This window comes from Bos javanicus, chromosome 23, assembly GCF_032452875.1.
Source record: "Bos javanicus breed banteng chromosome 23, ARS-OSU_banteng_1.0, whole genome shotgun sequence".
Taxonomy (NCBI): domain Eukaryota; kingdom Metazoa; phylum Chordata; class Mammalia; order Artiodactyla; family Bovidae; genus Bos; species Bos javanicus.
Genome location: NC_083890.1, coordinates 16734485 through 16755462, shown reverse-complemented (window position 1 = coordinate 16755462; position 20978 = coordinate 16734485). Strand labels below are relative to the sequence as shown.

Below are 20978 nucleotides of genomic sequence, written 5' to 3'. Positions count from 1 at the left end.
ACTGTGGAAAATTCTTCAAGAGATGGGAATACCAGACCACCTGACCTGCCTCTTGAGAAACCTATATGCAGGTCAGGAAGCAACAGTTAGAACTGGACATGGAACAACAGACTGGTTCCAAATAGGAAAAGGAGTATGTCAAGGCTGTATATTGTCACCCTGCTTATTGAACTTATATGCAGAGTACATCATGAGAAACACTGGGCTGGAAGAAGCATAAGCTGGAATCAAGATTGCCGGGAGAAATATCAATAACCTCAGATATGCAGATGACACCACCACCCTTATGGCAGAAAGTGAAGAGGAACTAAAAAGCCTCTTGATGAAAGTGAAAGAGGAGAGTGAAAAAGTTGGCTTAAAGCTCAACATTCAGAAAACGAAGATCATGGCATCTGGTCCCATCACTTCATGGGAAATAGATGGGGAAACAGTGGAAACAGTGTCAGACTATTTTTTTGGGTTCCAAAATCACTGCAGATGGTGTCTGCAGCCATGAAATTAAAAGACACTTACTCCTTGGAAGAAAAGTTATGACCAACCTAGAGAGCATATTCAAAAGCAGAGACATTACTTTGCCAACAAAGGTCCGTCTAGTCAAGGCTATGGTTTTTCCAGTGGTCATGTATGGATGTGAGAGTTGGACTGTGAAGAAGGCTGAGCGCCGAAGAATTGATGCTTTTGAACTGTGGTGTTGGAGAAGACTCTTGAGAGTCCCTTGGACTGCAAGGAGATCCAACCAGTCCATTCTGAAGGAGATCAGTCCTGGATGTTCATTGGAAGGACTGATGCTAAAGCTGAAACTCCAATACTCTGGCCACCTCATGCAAAGAGTTGACTCATTGGAAAAGACCCTGATGCTGGGAGGGATTGAGGGCACGAGGAAAAGGGGACGACAGAGGATGAGATGGCTGGATGGCATCACTGACTCGATGGACGTGAGTCTGAGTGAACTCCGGGAGTTGGTGATGGACAGGGAGGCCTGGCGTGCTGTGATTCATGGGGTCGCAAATAGTCGGACACAACTGAGCAACTGAACTGAACTGAACTGAATCACACTGCCTTATCAAATGAATGCCAAGTTTTTAAAATAACACTTAACACTGGTGGAGTAGATGGAGAAAACGGTCCTCGTGCTTTGCTGGTGGGAGTGTAAGTTATCATTTGTTTATTTGGCTGCATCGGGTCTTAGTTGCGGCATGCAAACTCTTCACTGCAGGATCTAGTTCCCTGATCAGGGATTGAACCCAAGCTCTCTGCATTGGGAGCGTGGAATCTTAGCCACTGGGCCACCAGTGAATTCCGGAGATTGTAAATTATATTGTCCTTCTGGAAAGTGGTTTGCTACTGTTGTACCGATACACTAAAAAGTTCATGCCCTTCCTCCTTAGGGAAGTTCTGATTCCAGGTCTGGGCAGGAAATGTGCAGGATGAACTTGGAGCATCTTATCACACAAGGAATGAGCAAAGACAAAGGGTCTCATCAAAAGGCTCAGGGCCAGCTTGAAGAGGCTCCTGTGAGGCAAAGAAGGGCCATTTAAGCATCCATAAGGGTTAAAAACCACACGGCCTTAACACATTGTGGGTGATGTGTGTGTTAGTCATAGTCATGTCTGAGTTTTGGGGATCTCATGGACTATAGCCCGCCAGGTTCCTCTGTCCGTGAAATTCTCCAGGCAAGAATGTTAGAGTGGGTTGCCATTCCCTTCTCCAGGGGATCTTCCAGACCCAGGGATTGAACCTGAGTCTCCTGCATTGCAGGCAGATTCTTTACTCTCTGAGTCACCAGGGAAGTCCCTTAACACATTGGATGAGTTTAAAATCTATGAATTCATAATGATGTCAAAAAAAAAAGAAGAGCCCAAGGGGAGAGATAAACTGGGAACTTGTGACTGACATATATGCACTACTATATATAAAACAGATAATTAATAAGAACTTCCTGTATAGCACAGGGAAATCTACTCAATACTCTGAAATGACCTATATGGGAAAAGAATCTTAAAAAGAGGGGATATATGTACAACTGACTCACTCTGCTGTACTTCTGAAACTAACACAACACTGTAAATCAACTACACTCCAATAAAAAATTGTAAAGACCCCAGTAATGCCAAATCATAAAATTAAAAACAACTTTTTTCTAAAGAGCCCAAAATGACACCTTTGAAGGATGCTAGAAAAACAACTTGTTATTTTAAAAACTGGTCAAGAAGCATTTACTTTCCCTTTCTTGAACAGCTATATCTCATGGTAACCAAACAGTTAACGAGGGGCAACTAACTGATCTTCAAAAAAGTCTCCAACTGATAAACAGAATATCACCATTTTACAGCCCCACCCCCACCCCCGCAATGAAATAATGGATCTAGCAATAATTACTGCTGCAGCTGCTGCTAAGTCGATTCAGTTGTGTCCAACTCTGTGTGACCCCATAGACGGCAGCCCACCAGGCTCCCCCGTCCCTGGGATTCTCCAGGCAAGAACACTGGAGTGGGTTGCCATTTCCTTCTCCAATGCATGAAAGTGAAAAGTGAAAGGGAAGTCGCTCAGTCGTGTCCGACTCTTAGCGACCCCATGGACTGCAGCCTACCAGGCTCCTCCATCCATGGGATTTTCCAGGCAAGAGTACTGGAGTGGGGCGCCATTGCCTTCTCCGGCAATGATTACTGATAGCTACTAATTATCCAGAGAGACAACCAAATGTTATGTGCCTACTGAGGAAAGGATACCTGGAAGAAAAAAAAAATCAAATCTAAACCTGACGAAGCCTCCACGTCTACATTTCACTATTAAAAAGAAACTCTAAAAGGAATTTGGAAAACAAGGACTGAAACAGTGAACTCTGAATCCACATTCTTCTGTTGCCCCCACAAATGGTTATTAAGACCTAAAGCTCTTAACATTTCATAAGCTTCAACTGCTTTCCCCACTAGATTGTCAGCTCCCTGAGGTCAGGAGCTAATCGGCCACTCTTCCACCACCTCCACTGTGATTGCCTTGCCCACTGGAGATGCTCAGGAAACACCCACTGATCTGAGGAGGGTTCATTAGCCCCTGCATAATGTGGAACCAGCAGAGTGGAGGTCAAAGCCCAACCTGGAATCCTGGTTGGCAATTACATTAATTACCATTATTAATTCAACAAATACTTATTTAGCACCTATCATGTGCCAAGTACTCTGCAAAACACTGGGGACAGAGAGAGAAAAACACAATTACTGCCTTTAAATATCTCTGCTTAGTGGGGGAGTCAGACAAGTAAACATATAATTACGATAACAGCAAGGCCTCACTGACCAGTTGCAACGTGCCAGGCACTGTTCCAAGAGTTTTAACCAGTGTGAATGCTCACGACCACCCAGTGAGGGAGGCACTCCAATCCCCATTCTGCAGATGAGGAAACCAAGGCACAGAAAGGTAAAGTCACTTGCTCAAGGTCACACAGCAAGTCGATGACACACACAAGATTCAAATCTCTCGTTGTCTGGCTCAAAGGAAAAACCTATCCTAACCACTAGGCTTAACCATGGTACCACACAGTGTGATAGGTGGGTGCACAAGGCAAGCTTTTAGCCCAGAGTGAGGGTAAAAGGGGGATGCAGAGGAGCATCTCAGAAGAAGGCTCCTCAGAACGAAATCCCTTAATTTCCCTGGTGGTCCAGTGGTTAAGACTCTGAGCTTCCACCCCAGGGGCCGAAGGTTCAATCCCTGGTCAGGGAACCAAGATGCCACCTGGCTCTGCACGTTAACAACAAGGTTTTAAGAAGGAAGGGGGCTTGGCAAATAGAAAAAGACAGAGGCACAAAGACAAAGCATGAACTTGAGGCACTGAGGATGCTCAGAGCTTAAGGGATGACGGGGTCAGAGGGGCATAGCTAAAGGCCGCTAGGACACTGGTTTGTGAGGGGTGGAGCAGACAAAGGAGATGAAATACAAATTTATCTGGCTCAGGCTGTCCCCAGATAGAAAAAAACAAAAAAATATCACCAACAGTGAGTCCCTCCCTGTTTCCGAGGAGGTGGGTGTTAGGGTAGAAAATGGACTGAAGCAGCTCTTTGTCATGGAGAGAGCAGCAGGCACGGTCACAGGAGGCATTTCGGGATAATGCCATACCTGTTCTGTTAGCTTCCCAGGACTGCTCTAACAAATTACCACAGCTGGGTGGCTGAAAACAATGGAAGCTTATGCTCCCTCAGTTCTGGAGGCCAGAAGTGTGAAATGAAGGTGTTGGCAAGCTTGGTTCCTTCTGGAGGTTCTTCAAGAGTCTGTTCCAGGCCTCTCTCCCAGCTTCTGGTGGGTGCAGGCAATCCTTGGAATTGCTTGGCTTAGCGATCTCTCTCTGCTCACTCAGTCATGTCCAACTCTTTGCGACCCTGTGGACTATATCTCGCCAGGCACCTCTGTCCATGGGATTTTTCAGGCAAGAATACTGGAGTAAGTTGTCATTTCCTCCTCCCAGGGATCTTCCCAACCCAGGGATCGAACCTATGTCTCCAGCATGGCAGGCAGATTCTTAACCCGCAGAGCCATCAGGGAAGTCCGGGCATGGAGCCGCACCACTCCACTTCCTGCCTCCACCATTAGGTAGCCATCTGCCCTCTGTGCATGCCTGCAGCACTTCCCTTATTGCAAGAATGTCACCAGTCACGTAGGATTAGAGCCCACCTGAATGACATCTCTTAACTTAAGCACATCTGCAAAGACCCTATTTCCAAATAAGGCCACGATCACAGGGGCCAGGGGTTAGGACTTGAACATATCCTTTTAGGAGACACCATTCAACCCACAACACCTGCTATTCTGCAAACTGCTTTTTTTGCTCTACAATTAACCACAGGTATCTTTCCACGTCTGTTCACATGGTTCTAGTCCATTCATTTCAACCATGTGTATTATTATTCAACCAGTGGCCCATAATCTGTTTGTCTAACACCCTAATCTAATTGTGGATGTTCAGATAGTTATAAATTTTTGCCATTATAAACAACACCCTCACCGAACCTCCCTGCGCAGGCACCTGTGCAGCTTGGTAATGAGAATGTTTCTAGAAACAGAACTGCCCCTGGACCACAGAGAATACAATTTCAGGTTTTTGATAAATGACAAACTGCTCTTTAAAAAGGTTGTGCCCATCTGTTTTCCTTACCAACACCGACACTTTATTCTTTGCCAATTTGCGAGTACTAAAATAATACCTTTCTTTATTTTGCAAGTCAATTAAGACATCTAGTCTGTCCCTAACAACATAAAACAATCTTGTTTATTGGTTTTAGCCGAATTTTCTACTGTACTTCCTTGTCTACCTTTTTCCTTATTTATTTTTATTGCTATCTTTTTCTTATTAATTTGTAATCAATAAAATCATTAATACGAGGCCTTTTCTGCATTACCTGTCACACTTTCCCCCTCTGAGAATGGTCATTAAGTTATTGAGTACCTACTAAGTGCCAGACATTGTTCCAAGTGTTAGAGAGTACAACAGTGAATAGAGCCGTGAAGGTTCTTGTTCTTTAACTTTTCAGAAGGAGATGTGTTTGTGCATGATTTGGGCTGGAAAATAGATAGCAAGTGAACTTTCTTGGGTGCAGAGGCTGCCTTAGAATTCATTTATCTACTGTCCTGTTTTAATTCATTTGAGAGCCTTTGGGGAAAACCCACTCTGTTCTCCAGGTGTCCTGGGAGCATCCCTGAAGCAGCAGCGTGGTTAGTGAAGGTATAAGCGGGAAAAGCTGACTGCTGTGCCTTTCCCTCAGAAGGAAGAGTCACATTCCAGGCACCCACACCCCCAGGTGACCAGGGGCTTCAACAGTTAAACCCAGGTGAGTTCAGAGAGCAAAGGGAATTTTGAGGAGGAATGACCCCTCCCCATTTCAGTGGAGGGGGTACCACCGCAGCCTCATCCCACCTTCTCTCCCAGGTCCCAGGGAGGGGTGATGTCTCAGCATTTTTGGCTGAGATCCTCTCTCTCCCATCCCCTTAGGGTGGGGGTTGGGGAATAGACCCCCTGCAGACCGGACACATTTTATACACGTAGCCTACACACACACACACACACACACACCACCCACCCCCCTCTAATTCAGGGATGAACCAGACAATCCTCTTCAGATTAAAACCTTGTTCCTCAAGCTCACCTTTACCTGTAATAAAGGTGATGCATGGACTTCCTTCTCTCCAGTTCCTCTGTCTTTCCTTCCTCCCTGCATCCACTGGTTTCCAATTCAGAGGAGAGAAGGGTGATATTTACTGACTCCTTCAACATACAGTTTCCATTCTATTGCTTTAGGCCTATTTATTTTTTCTTCTTGAAAAAGCCTCACAGCTTGTAGCATCTTGGGTCCCTCACCAAGGATGAAACCCGTGCCCCCACCTGCAGCAGAAGCATAGAGTCCTAACCACTGGACTGCCAGGGAAGTCCCTATGCCTAAGTCTCTTAGGGTTTTTCTTGTTGCTGATTTTGTGAATGGGGTAAATGTTTCCATTGTATTTCGTAAAAGGTTACTCGCTGATAAGCAGTGAAACTTCTGAGTTTTGTGTAGTTTTGCCAAATAACTCTCTTACTATTCTAATGGCTTTCAGTTGATGATTGGGTTTCACATATAAGAAACTGGCACCATCAGCAAAAGACATTAACTTTATTTTGACTTCTGTTTTATTTATTTATGGCTACATCGGGTCTTCCTTACTGCACAAGGGCTTCTCTAGTTATGGCGAGCAGGGGCTACACCCTAGTTGGGGGTGCATGGGCTTCTCATTGTGGTGGCTTCTCTTACTGCAGGGCATGGGCTCTAAGACATACGGGCTCAGTAGTTACCCCGGCATGTGGAATCTTCCCTGAGCAGGGATCGAACCTGTGTCCCCTGTGCTGGCAGGTGGATTCTTAACCACTGGACCACCAGAGAAGTCCAACTTCTGTTTTCTTACAGTATTATTTCAGCTACAGTTTCCAGAATGATGTTAAATGGTAGAGACCTTACTATTTTAACTTAGTGACTTTAAAAGAGAACAGCATTATAATTTCATTTTTACATATGCTATCTCTGGCTTGAAATTTTAAAAAACAAGAACAGATGTTAATTTATATCTAATGTTATTTTTGCATCTAGTTCTCCATACAGCCAAAGATGGAAATAAGTGTGTGAGTCTTGACTTCTTATTTTGATGAATTACAGGAGATTAAACTATCCATGAATTTTGGGAGTAAATACTAATTGTTTATGACACATTATTTTAAAAATAGTATTAGACTTAATTTGCCAGTATTTTTCTTAGACTTTCGCACCAATATTTCTAAGTAGTGCATTTTCCTCTTCTGTGCTGTCAGCCAGCATTTAGGAGCAAGGTCACAGCAACTTTGTGACATGCATGGCATGGCCGTCCATCTGTTCCTTGGCTCTGTGACAGCCAACAAAGCACTACAAGGCTCTATTTTCCTCTGTGTCTTTTGAAATTTCCCCTCAAGGCTGTCTGATACAACAGCTTGGTGGAAGGTTTTTGTTTTCTATCTTTCGATTATTTTTAAAAATTCTTATTGGAGTATAATTGATTTACAATGTTGCTAGTTTCTGCAATACAGCAAAGTGAACCACTTACACATATATCCGCTTTTTTTAGATTCTTCTCCCATATAGGCCATTACAGAGTATGAGTTCCCCATACACACTAGGTCCTTATTAGTTATCTATTTTATAAATAGTGTTGTCAGTTGTTTTTAATAGTTACTATCTAGTCAATCATCCTAATGGCTCTTGAATACATTTCAATAACTTTTATTTTCCCAGCATCGATTTCTCAGCATAGCACTGAACATGGTAACCCTTGACAACTTAAAAAAAATCTTTTCCATGGCAATCATTCCAACTGGAATTATTAGTACACGTTTTAGTGAATCCTCCCCACTGAATAGTAAGCTCCATCTCATTACCTGCTCTAAGTCTCCAAAATCTACCAAGTACCTGGTATGTACTCAAGAAATTGTTTGAGGCTAAGGATGAGGTTAAGGCTTCTTTTTCTTTTCTTGCTTTGCTTATTGACCTTTTCTTTCCTTTTCTTGACTGGATTTGCCTAAGTTTTGTTTCTTTGCTTTTTTCTAAAGCAATGGAACTTACCAATTCTATATTTTTTTCATTTCAAATTTATTCATTTCAAAGCTGTACTCAGAATAGCCTTAAATTATTTCCTAAATAATAAATGAAGTAAATTAAGCTACTGGCCTCAAGTTAGAATAAAATGAACTCTGTCCACATTTTAGGTTTGTCTCATGTACAGAACATGAAACCTTCCTAACTCAATCTTGTCTTATCTCTGTGGGAGACATATTTCACTGAAATTTATCTTACTGATATATTTGTCTTTGCTTCAGTCTGGGTTATGTTCTAATACTAGAGTTCTTCCCTTGTTGTATGTACTGTGTCTTATCTACCTCTTAGGATATGCTTTTTAATTTTACTTGTGTCTCCTTTGTTTTGGGCTTCCCTGGTGACTCTGTGGCAAAGAATCCACCTGTCAATGCAGGAGACTCAGGTCTGATCCCTGGGTCAGGAAGATCCCCTGGAGAAGGAAATCGCAACCCACTCTGATACTCTTGCCTGGGAAATCCCATGGACAGAGGAGCCTGGTGGGCTATAGTCCATGGGGTCACAAAGAGTCAGACGCAACTGAGGAGCACGTTTATCCTTTATTACTTTTTAAAATCTTAAATCTATTTACCTAATTATCACCTTTTTTTCATCATTTTCATCTCACTGTCCATTTTCCTCTGATTCTGAGAGCACCTCAACTGCATGCTATTGATTAGATTAACCACTGCTGATTCAGCTCCTTAAAGGGTATACTGGAAACTGTATTCTGTCATTGCATTTTTTTTTTTCCAGTGACCTGAGGGGTTTTTTTTAATTCGTTTTTTAATTACTGGAATATAACTGCCTTACAATGTTGTGTTAGTTTCTCCTGTACAATAATGCGAATCAGTTGTATGTACACATATATTCCCTCCCTCATGAGCCTTCCCCCGACCCCATCCCACCGCTCTAGGTCATCACAGAGCGCTGAGCTGAGCCCCCTGTGCTGTGTAGCAGCTTCCTCCTCGCTCTCTACGTCACACATGGTTGTGTATACGCTATTGCATGTTTTGTCTCCTCACACTCCTTCATTATCTCAGCCAGTCTTCTTTTTACTTCTTCACCCTTCTCATTCAGCTTCCTTTTTATCTCAGTCTGGTACCTCTCATCGGATGTTTCCATCTCAGGGTTCATAAAGTGCATGTCTTTTTGATATTTTTGAGGAGGAAAAAAAAAGATCCTGCCATCAAAAATTCACTTTTCCAGCAGTATTCCAAGGAAGGAATGGCAAGACCTGAATAACGAAGTCATGGACAATGAGATATAAGGGGAGGGAACAGATACAAGGGCAATTAAGGGGATGGCAATAATTGGTGAAACGGGAAAAAAGCAAATCTAGACAGCTGGCAGTACTCAATACATCAATAAAGTATACGCCAATAAAGAGTGACAACATATGTCAACGTGCCTGCCCCTGAAGCTTGCCTCCCAGGAATAAAGGCTACATCGCAATGCCCCTGAACAAACTTTCCTTCATTAACCCCTTGTCATAGCTTCCCAGGTGATGCTAGTGGTAAAGATCCCGCCTGGCAATGCAGGGGACAGAAAAGACATGGGTTCAATCCCTGAATCGGGAAGATCCCCTGGAGGAGGGCAAGGCAACCCACTCCAGTGTTCTTGCCTTGAGAAACCCATGGACAGAGGAGCCTGACGGGCTATCGTCCATGGGGTTGCAAAGAGCTGGACACGACTGAAGCGACTTAGCACGCATGGCTCTATGACGTGGATATTATCACTTTCATCCTGCAGATTAGGAACACTGTTTCCAGGGCTTGGGTTTTGGGGATCCAAGAATAACTTGAACAACCACTGAGCATCTGGGAAAACAAAGGTCAGGAACTGGACCTATCCTACCAAGCTCAGCATTTTGTTTGGGAGAAACAAAAAGAACACAGCTGATAGAATGGAAAATAAAATGGAGCAGGTCATTCAGAGCACCACGGTGTGGAAGAGAGGACATCCCAGAGATCAGGGAAAAAGATCCTGGGGGGCGCTGGGCTACGATTCTCCCAAGTTACCTGGAACAACCCTGGCTTCTGAGGGTTGTCTGGGCATAATCATGGATAAGGCCCCAGGCTGGATGATAAATTCTTCAGTCACCCTAGCAATGCCTCACTTTTGAATCACATTTGCCAGTTTTCACATGTTAACCTGTGTGATTTTCCCCAGCCAGTGATTCAGAAGTTTGATGAGAGCTATAAATTTCCTCCCCAGAAAAATAACATACATACACAATGGTGTACCCAACTTTGATATAGTTCTAATCCTTTGACAGAGCAGCTCCACTTCTGGGAATTTACCTTTCAGGTATATAAGCATAAGGGCATAGATACAAGGATATTTATGGTGGCCCGGTTTACCAGAGCAAACCCTCAGAGACAGCCTACAGTCCATCAGTAGGGGACAGCACTTGCTTTAGGCCAGGCTTCCCCCGAAAATCTATAGGAGCCTTCCTGGCCCTGCTTGTGCCCTCAACTAAGCCAGGTCCCAGGGGAGCAAGAGACACGAGTAAACTCGCAGGAAGCTAACTAATGAATTGTAAGTGTGTGTTGTCTTTGGCCGGGGCAGTCTGGCCAGGCTCAGGGGGCTTCTGGGCAAACATTTTTCATATTTTAGCAGCTGGCCTCTGCCCAAGGCAGTCAGAAGTTAAGTAAGTTTTGAATGAGCAGCGCCCATCCTCTCCCTGGCCCCAAGAATTCTTGACGAGGCTCGAAGACAGCAGCCTCCAGCAAACCCATCGCCCGTTGCCTTAAATATCACTCACCCTTTACTACATTTAATGAATGCAAATGATTCAGCAACAAAACACTTAGCCTGGAGTGAAATCCACCTTTGTGTGGCTGGTTTCTCCAACTTAGAGCCCAGCTCAGACAGGGCCCTACCAGGGCGGGCGGCCAGCCCCGCAGACCCCGGGGTGCCCAGGCTAGCCCAGGCAGACCCCTGCACATGCCAGGCCTGGGAGCAGGATCCAGGAAGTGTTCAGCAGAAGAGAAGACACCCCCCCACCCCCTGCCCCCCCACCGCCTGCCCCGCCTCCCCACCCCATCCCCCGCACCTCACCCAGCATCCCAACCACCAGATGCAGACCCTCACAACTCCGCCTCTTTACGACTCTGGCTCCAGGGCAGAGGAAAGTGTGAGCGGAAAAACAAAAGGTATTTCTTTGATCTAACGAAAGGGGCTGGTCCCAGGCACCTCAAAGGCCTGTCCGGTCACCACACTTCCTGCATTCAAGGGCACTTCACCACCCCCCCACACATGCCCACCCCCTTTTCACCTGATGCCAGGTACCAGAAGAACCTGAAAAGCTCCCTTGGACCGGCGCCCTCCTCCACAGACTGCATGCAAGCAACAAAAACAGAGACAGTGTAAATAACCCAATTTACACCCTGTTTTCAGAGTTCTCTTTTGGCAGCAAAAACTGAAAGCAATTTGTCCAGAGCCTAAGAGCATCGTTTAACTAATTTACTTCCAACCTGGGGCTCAGGGGTATTTGCTGCCCTGTCAGCCTGATCAACACCTCTCTCCATGGCTGAGGCAGTGGCCTGGCCCAGAACAGGCAGCTGTTAATTCAGCTGCCACAGCCATCACCCCCAAGGCCAGCAGCTGGCAGGAGCCCCATGGAGGTCCACGCAACTCCTCTCGAGGCTTCTCAAACTGGACAACTGGTTACACTCAGGACAATACCTGCAGGTATTGGTCTGGGTGACTCAGACGCAAAAAGGGCTTCAAAGAATCTGTTGACCTGGTTTGAAAAGAACCACTGCCTCCCCAGAAGAAAACTCATGTTGAGTTTCAGAGTTTTATAAAAATGTTTTTTTATCATCAAAAATGCCCTGAAAGAGCACTGGAATTGTCTTAACCTCAATGCCCTTTTGATTATTCAAGGCACATCATCTGTGCCTTGAATAATTCCCCAAACAGACTTCCCAGGTGGTCCAGTGGTTAAGAATCTGCCTGCCAATGCAGGGGACTGGATCCCTAGTCTGGGAAGATCCCACAGGCCGTGGAGCAACTAAGCCCGTGCACCACAACTACTGAAGCCCACGTGCCTAGCTCCCGTGCTCCACAAGAGAAGCCACGGCAGTGAGTAGCCCCCGCTCGCAGCAACTAAGACCCAGCACAGCCGATAAATAAATAACATTTCCGAAAGAAGAAGAGCCCTCACTCCATGGAGAGGCTGGGTCCCTAGACCCGGGAACTTTTTGAGTTCTCCTCTTGCAGGCAAGCCTTTAATCAGCCCCTTTCCCAACTGGGCACACCCACCAAGGGTTAAATTTCTGGGCGACCACACAGAAAGAACACGTTCTGAAACCCCTATAAGGTGGAGTGCCTAAAACACGTATCTAAGCAGCAATCTATTAAAAAAAAAAAGAAAAAAGAGAAAAAGCTTTGCTCTAGACATCCACTAACACATACAAAAGGGACCTATCTTGCTCTTTTCCTGTGCCATCCAAACCCCAACTCGACAGCCAATCCATCCCACCATCAGATGAACCAGAATCCAGCAAAGAAAGAACTCCCCAGCCTCAGGCCACTTGTGTCCTGAGCAGGAATGGCACACACTCCCCCTCCCGCCATGATTGGGTAGCACAAAGCAGAATGATGAGCGCCAGCTGTCTCCACAAAGCTTCGATCAACGCAGTGCAGCTGTGCTGCTGGGCGGGGAAGCCCACGCTACCACCCACTGTGGGTCCCTCGCCTGCCCCACTCAGGTCCCCATCCTCTGTGCTAGTGGCTCAGTCGTGTCTGACCCTGTGCATCCCTATGGACTGTGGCCCACCAGGCTCTTCTGTCCATGAGGATTCTCCAGGCCAGAATACTGGACAGGGGTTGCCGTGCCCTCCTCCAGGGGATCTTCCCCACCCAGAGACTGAACCTGGGTCTCCCACGTTGCAGGCGGATTCTTTACCATCTGAACCACCAGTGAAGCCCTCCCCATTCTTTGAGCACCTGGGATTTACTAAGTCCCCCCTCTCTGGTGCTTCTCCATGTCCTTGGCTTGTTCATTACCCTCTTCTCGTTCTTAGTTTGCCTACCAGACAATCCATTCCTGGGGTGAGTCTCCACCCAGGAATAGCTCAGCATTTTCATGCCTTTTTTTTGGCGGGGGGGGACCACTCAACTTGTGGGATCTTAGTTCTCTGACCAGGGATCGAACCCAGGCTCTAGCTGTGAGAGTGCAGAGTCCCAGCCACTGGACAGCTAGGGAATTCCCAATTCAGCCTTTTTCAATGGAGACTCTAAGGAAATTATCTGGTGGTCCAGGGGTTGCGACTCCGTGCTTTCACTTCCCTGGGGCTGGGCTTGATCCCTGGTTGGGGAACTGGGCTCTCTGTTTGCCGTGTCATGCGGCTAAATAAGTAAATGGAGACTCAACCATCAGAGAGGTATTTTCTTTCCACAATAGACTGTTTGTCCTCTTAGGGATGGCTACCTCCTCTTCTGGATCTATTGCTTTTTAAAGGATTTAGAAGTCCCCCAACCACTCCCTTCTACATTACCTAGCATGAAGCCTTCTGCCTTAAGCAGTCTTAGTTATTTATGCGCCAGGCTAAAAAGAAAACATTTTCTATTTAAAGTTACTAATAGACAGGAAGCAAAAGCAGGTCTATAACTAAATCACCTCTATCCCATTCTAACTACCTTTTATCAAGTATCTACTATGGGACAAAGTCCTTCCTATACACTGAACTTCAAAGATGTCACTGATTTTGAGACGCACCATTATATATGTTCCGCCAAAAGGGAACATTACATAATAATTATGTTACCACTCAATTTGAAAGAAGCAAAACTGGGGAGAACTCAAAGATCATGAAGTTCAGTACGATCTCACTTAACTCTCATGAGAACTCGAATGGTATCGGTATTACCATCCCCATCTTCCAAAAGAAGAACCTGAGGGCTCAGAGAGGTGACATGAACTCTCTAAGGTCTCTCAGGGAGCAAGCTACGAAGCCAGAACTCAATGCCTGAACACATTTCTGAATTTCCCTGGGAGTTCGGGCATGCCAGGGGCGGGCAAGGGGGAGACAGCCAGGCTTCAGAGAGACCAGCCTTGGTCAAGTTGCCCATCAAGGGCAAACAACACTTGCTTGGCTGACTCCTAAAATAAGGGTTTTTTGCAATTGCATCTTCGCAGATCCTACTTCCAGAAACAACAAAAGGAAAACAGGTTTCCCTAGCTCCTTCCTCACAAAACTGGCTGGAAATGGATGGGGGGCGGCGGCGGGGGAGCCCTCAGCCAACTTGTTATACATAAAGCACATTTAATGAGCCTTTCAAGCTCTGGGAGTAGGAGAAGGAGAGGTTCATTGGAAATCTGATACTTTGGCAGCCAAGTGAGAGGGGCAAGGCCCTGCGCATCAGCCCTGGGGGATAAACACTATCCCCAGCCCCTTTGTCTGCCAGAAGGAGATACTTCCTGGGGAGCAGGAGGCAGCAATGCTTTTTATGGTGAAGCCCACCTAACAACAACCCTCCACCGGAGACCTGGTTGGGGCCTCTGGACAACCCACCTAACCATAAACCCTCTGTGCTCTCCCAAACCTGCTGGGGTCCTTCTTCCCACAAATACCTGTGACCGTCATAAACGCCCTTCAACAACCCCCGTTTACTGCCCAGCCTGCCTGCTGCTAAATGAGGGCATTTGTTTCAAATTTGCAAATACCCAGAGCGCTGGAAACCTAAGTCCACTCCTAAAATGAAATGTTCTGCATTCCTCCCAGCCCGAAGCCCCGCGCTTCAAAAGCTGCAAGAGGCCCTGGCTGTTTACTCACTGGTGGGGCTATTGGGAGAGGCATTTCCCCGCTCCCCGAGGAGGCAGCTTTGATCCCGGCCGGGTGGGAAGGGGACGGAGGGAGGTGCCATCCTAGCCTGGGCCCAGCCCGGCCCAGGCTCTCCTGCCGCCTTTCTGGGTCGCTGCTGGCAGATTGGGGGGTGGGGTGGGGTGGGGGTGGCAGGGGAGGGGCGGTGGGAAAGTGAGTCTCAGGGGGAGGCTCAAGTGGAGGATCGAAGGAGACAGAGCAAGCTGGCTCAGCAGGACCTCGGAGCCCATCTTCAAAAGGCCCTCGAAACAAAGGTAAAGTGTATGGAGGCTGAGAAGCACCCCAGCCTCTCACACAGAAATAAAGGGGCGAACTCCCCATCCAGGACACCAAGCCACTCAGGACACTACACTGGGGGCTGGGTGCGGTGTGCATGTTTACTAAATAAAAGCCTTTTGTTTTAAGGAGTTTTCAGAAATCGGGTGGCGGTAAAGAGAAGACAAGAGATCCTCCTCCAGTCCCCCAGGGCTGTTTCAGGGCACAGCATTCCCCCTCCTCCCCAAGCTCCTCCTGCACCAGCCTGAACCCAAGGGTGGAGGAGGAGCCCGGATTGCAGAAGGCAAAGCTGCCGGCAAGTTGGGCATTTTTTAAATTGGTCACTTTAACAATTGGTTTAATCCGCTAAATTAACCAGATAGAATGATTTTGCTCTTTGTAGCTGGAGCTCCAAGACCAACAGCATTTCCTGACCGCCCCCCACACCCCACCGCCGACCCCCAAGACCGTAAGACAACCGTTTTCTTTGTCCGTGATGTGTTTTGTTATTCAGGTGGCTGGAAGTGAACTTGGGATCACAAATGCCATCCAGGCTCATCACCTCTCTATGGAACCGCCGGCTTGAAGGAGACTCTTTCTTCTCCCAGCCAGGAGACGGCTCAGCCTTGTGGGTTTTTGCTTTTTTTAAATAGATGAGCTGTACCAGAATCAGAACACCGAAGTGTCTTTGCACCCTCCGTGATAGCACGTAAGTTAAGGACTTCAGAAGCAGAAGAACAAACTCAGCAAGATGGCCAAGCACGGTCAGCAAGATACACCTGGCTCCAAAGGACTTACGTTTCCCAGGGTGTCAGAGGTCATTGTCCAACCTCTTCTGAAAGCCCTCAAGAATTCAAAGACTTGCCTCCAAAGTCAGAAACGGAAGGGAAATCTACATCCATCATTTCCCTACCACGTGCAGGGCACAGGCACATCTTTCCATATAAAAGACATTAGAGGCGGTAAACTCAGAGCAGAGATGATTGTTACCACCTACATGGTCTCCACCGCAGCATAACCCAGTGTGCAGCTCTCAGCAGGCATACCAGTCTGGAATGTGGCAGCACAGCTGCAAGCCAGGGCCTGTAACTGCCCGTGACCTTCCAGAAGCACCAGGGGGAAGCGACTTAGGATTCCTGGGTTCATGAGAAAAGCTCGAATCCTGGGGATGCAGGCACACCATTCTGGACTTCCAGAATATATACAGTCTGATCATGACTCTAAAAACTTTAAGGCGTATACAAATCTCTGAATGGGCCACTGAAAACTTTAACCTGGGGCTTCCCTGGTGGTCCAGTGGTTAAGAATCCGCCTTGCAATGCCAGGGACACAGGTTCAATCCCTGGTCCAGGAAAATCCCACAAGCCATGGGGCAACTAAGCCCATGCACCATGAGTACTGAGCCTGTGCTCTGGAGTCCTAGAGCCACAACTACTGAGCCCACACACTGCAACTATTGAAGCCTGCGCTCCCCGGAGCTCAGGCTCCACCACGAGAGAAGTCATTGCGATGAGAAGCCTGTGCACTGAAACTAGAGAGTAGTCCCGGATCTCTGTAACTGGAGAAAACCTGCATGCAGCAACAAAGACCTAGCGCAGCCAAAACTAAATAATTTTTTTTTAAAAAAGAACACTTTAACCTGGCTGTTTTGTAATCCAAAAGGGGGCGGGAGTTGGGGGTGGAGACCAGCAATCCTGAATGCTGTGGCCCAACAACTCTCACTGTTCGGTAAGGGCTTCTCAAGTTGAGGCCAGAGAGGTAGGTGGGATGTGCCCAAGGTCACACGAGCAATCTGAGGCAAATGTGGAGCAGGTGCCACCCTGGTGTTCCTAACAAGTGTCTCCGCCTAGGAGGGGGGAACACCCCCAGGTACCCAGAACTATGTTTCCGTTATTGACACACTCCCTCTGATTCTATCGGGACTGCCTCTAAACCCACCCAGAGAGTTATCCTGGCTGCAAAATCCACTCCCCAACATTTACCTGGTTTCAAGGCACATGTGCAGCATTTCATAGCTTCCAGTGATGAGGTTCACACAAGGACATATGAGAGCCTGGGAACAGCTCTATTACTTATCAGCTCTGAAGTCCTGAGGGGATCACATTTTGTGCCTCAGTTTCTTTACTTGTCAAATGCCTCCCACCTCCACTCTTTGAGAAACAAACAAAAACCCAATCGCCCTCATCCTGGCTCTGAGCCTTCTTGATAGGATGGACTGTCAGTGTGGGTGAAAGCATTCTGTAAACTGCAGAACTGGGTACAGCCGTTGGTTATCACACAAGGGGGCGCTCCCAAAGCACACCCCAACCCTCTTCCCAGCTCCAAGCCTCCCTCCAGTAGCCCTCCCCTTCTGTGCAAAAGAAAAGCAGCCCCCCACCCGGACACTTGTCCCTCAAATACTGAGACAACCAGGTAAGGACTGCTGCCTTCCCATACTCAGATTTTTTTTTTTTTTTTTTTTCTCATAAGAACTCCCTCCCCAAACCTCTCATTCCCTTTGGCACCCAGGCAATTACACCCTAATTCCAGTCGATCGAGTCTAGACGCATCGGTGCCCACGCACTAGACACTCCTGAATAAAACGCAACCCTCGGATGAAAGCACTCTCCCAACACCAAAGGCGAGGAGGACAATTCTACACTGTATGGCAGAAGCACAAGGAGTGGTAGATGGCAAGGCTGTGCTGGCCTCAAAGGTCACCACAGCAAGGTCCGGCAAGGGCTTGTCAAGTTGAGGCCAGAGAGGTAGGTGGGATGTGCCCAAGGTCACACAAGCAATCTGAGGCAAATGTGGGGCAGGGTCCACACCTCCTGGGTGCCACCCTGGTGTTCCTAACAAGTGTCTCAGCCTAGGAAGGGGGAACACCCCCAGGGACCCAGAACTAAAGCCCAGCAAGACCTAGGGTCCATCTTTGCAAATAAAGTGATATCACTTCTACTGCAGGAATTCCTCTCAATCAGGAATGCCCACACACTTTACCTGGGGCTGTGGGAGGCCCCAGGGTCCCCTGGGACAGAGGACATGAAAAGAAAGGTAAGCATGGAGCTCCTTCATGAAACAAGAAATCAACTCAGCAGCATTTCTTCCCCGAAGACAGCCAGCCTTCTGCATCAACTATCACATCAGGCTAGAAGCCTGCAAGGCAGCAAAATCCTCCAGCGGGGAAGGAGCCCAGAAACAGGCTGAGACCTCAGCAACCGCAAACATATACTGTGGAGTGGGCACACCACTGCGGGCTCAGCCTCCCAGGCTTCTCCTATTGTACGTTCTGAGCAGCAGTGCCCCACCCCACCACCACAGGAGGCGGGAGAACAGCAATGAAAAGGGCTCATCTGAAACATATTGTTAGAATAGAGGTCATCAAAATCATCTTGGCCCACCAACTGGGAAGCAAAGAAGGACTTGCTGTGAGGCTTTTTCTTCAATGGGACAGTCATGTACAGCGTTACAGGTTGTGCACTGCTCAAATGCCTAGTCAAGGGCGTTAATACTGAAATACTGCCTGTGCTCCACATGCCAAAGCCCTGCATCCTGGTGCAGGGCTGCAGTCACCTGGAGGAAGGGCGTCTATTTCTAATCTGCACAAAGACACCTTATGAGCTAGCTGCTAGGACACCCCAGCAGTCCCAAGAGCAGACAAGCATTCTCTTCACTGCCCCCCCAAACCACCACCAACCCAAGGAGGGGACAAAAGAGAGCCAGTGTGTCTCCAGGAGCAGAGGCTGTGCCCACTGTGGCCACCGTAACCTCCCCCCACAGGGAGACCACACCACACCTCAGGAACCTCCCGCACGGTTCTCATAGACGTTCCCACAAGTTAGACAGAGTAACTGCCTGGGGAAACCCCAGCACCATCCTGCGATGATAAAAGCCCTCCCCTGGGTATTATAAAAGTCTGCCTTGTCCACAAGCAGCACAGTTTACTCCCTGGAAGGAATTCAGCAGGCCAAGGGAGATGGTGTAGTCTAAAGTAGACCAGCACTGGCCACCCTGGAGAGAATCCACTACTGGAACACGGGGAGGAAGAGTTCCCACCAGGAAACACAAAGGGGCTGTGCCCACATTTCTGACCTGCCGCTGGAATATGGAGACCCATTTAGAAAATCTGCTCGAGAATGAGAAAACTATTTCTACAGCTGTCATTCAAGAGTGACTAGGTCGAGCCCTCGCAGGCCGCTCTAGAGACGGGGACTGGAAAGAAAGGCCGACACCTTAAAGGCAGACAAAAGGTTAGGACCGACTCTGGGAAGAGACAGCAGGGATGACCAGAGGGGCTGCTTCCCCGAGTCAACCACCTTCACAGCTGGGAGCGCTACCCCCTAACTTCCAGGCGGGCAAGGCAGGCGTCAGCATCACTTGCATTTTGCACACGAGTTAACTAAAGCTTGGCAAGGTTAAATAACCAGCTCACAGTTATGTGTGTGCTGTGCTCAGTCGCTCAGTTGTTTCTGACTCTGTGAGACCCCACGGGCTGTAGCCCACCAGGCTCCTCTGTCCATGGGATTCTCCAGGCAAGAATACTGCAATGGGTTGCCATTTCCTCCTCCAGGGGATCTTTCCAAGCCAGGGATCGCACCTGCGTCTCTTATGTCTCCCGCACTGGCAGGCAGCAATAAGCCATGGGTGTCACTTCTCTCCCTTTACCATGTGTGATATTAGCAGAGAAGCACCCACGTTTTCAGACGCCTGATCCAATCAATGTCTTTCCATCATTCTGATTGGTCACAGCGGACTACAGATACCAGCAAAGTGAATCCTCTCTCCTCTCTGAAGCCCTCCCACTCCCCCATTTGCTTCTGCGTGGTGAACTCACCTTCCTAAACACTCTGGAACGTTCTTCCATCTATTGCACCCTTGACCAAGTGTTGTCTCTCATACTTCATCTGATTTTCATCATCTTGTCTCCTTCCTGCCTCCTACCCCACCTGAGACACCTCCATAGAAGATACCCTGAAACTGAATTGAGCCCATCCTAAGTCCCTCAGCATTAACACCAACCTCTTTTTTATCACCACACCTCCACTTTATCTTGTTTTTAATATTTATTTATTTGGATGCGCCAGGTCTTAGCTGCGGGATCTTTAGTTGTGGCATTCAAACTCTTAGTTGCAGCATGTGGGATCTAGTTCCCTAACCAGGGCCCCCAGCATCGGGAGTGCAGAGTCATAGCCACTGGACCACCACCAGGGAAGTCCCCCCACCTCCACTTTAGACTGACAAATTCTCCTTGTGGCTATGCACTGGTTCTCAAACTTGAGTTTAGGTAAGAATCTCCTGGAAAGCTTTTAAAATGCAATTTCCTTTTGAGACTTGAGCTATGTGACTGGACTGGTCATTCAAAAAACACAATGTAGGGGACATCCCTGTTCCCTGAAAGCCCAGTGGTTAAGACCCTGTGCTTCCAATGCAGGGGGGCATGGGTTCGATCCCTAGTCAGGGAATTAGGATCCCATATGTTGCTCAGTGTGGCCAAAAGATTTTTTTTTTTAATGTAATCTAACAAATGAGAAAGTAAACTACATGTTCTGGCTCCCCCACCACAACGATTCTGATGGGCAAACCTGCAGTAAGGCTCAGGCAACTCAAATTTTAAGCAGTACCTCTGGTTACCTGCCCTCCCACTATATTCCCCGATGGACTCTGGACTGCATTTTTGAGAAACACACACAAATGCCCATCTTCTTAACATGTGATTCCCAATCCCTACCCCCATGACTCAGGACCCAGTTATCATAAGTTACCTACACACCTAAGCCAGCAGGTGCATGTCCGG

General features: G+C 47.4%; 1 protein-coding gene and 1 non-coding gene across 2 annotated transcripts in view; one reads left to right on the top strand and one right to left on the bottom strand.

The window, feature by feature from the left end:
* Positions 1–20978, bottom strand: part of PTK7 (protein tyrosine kinase 7 (inactive)) — a 64359-nt gene that overhangs the window by 38109 nt on the left and 5272 nt on the right. The gene's annotated exons all lie outside the window — the stretch shown is intronic.
* Positions 3648–3720, top strand: TRNAG-UCC (transfer RNA glycine (anticodon UCC)). Its single transcript has one exon. It is a non-coding gene; the product is annotated as a tRNA-Gly (tRNA).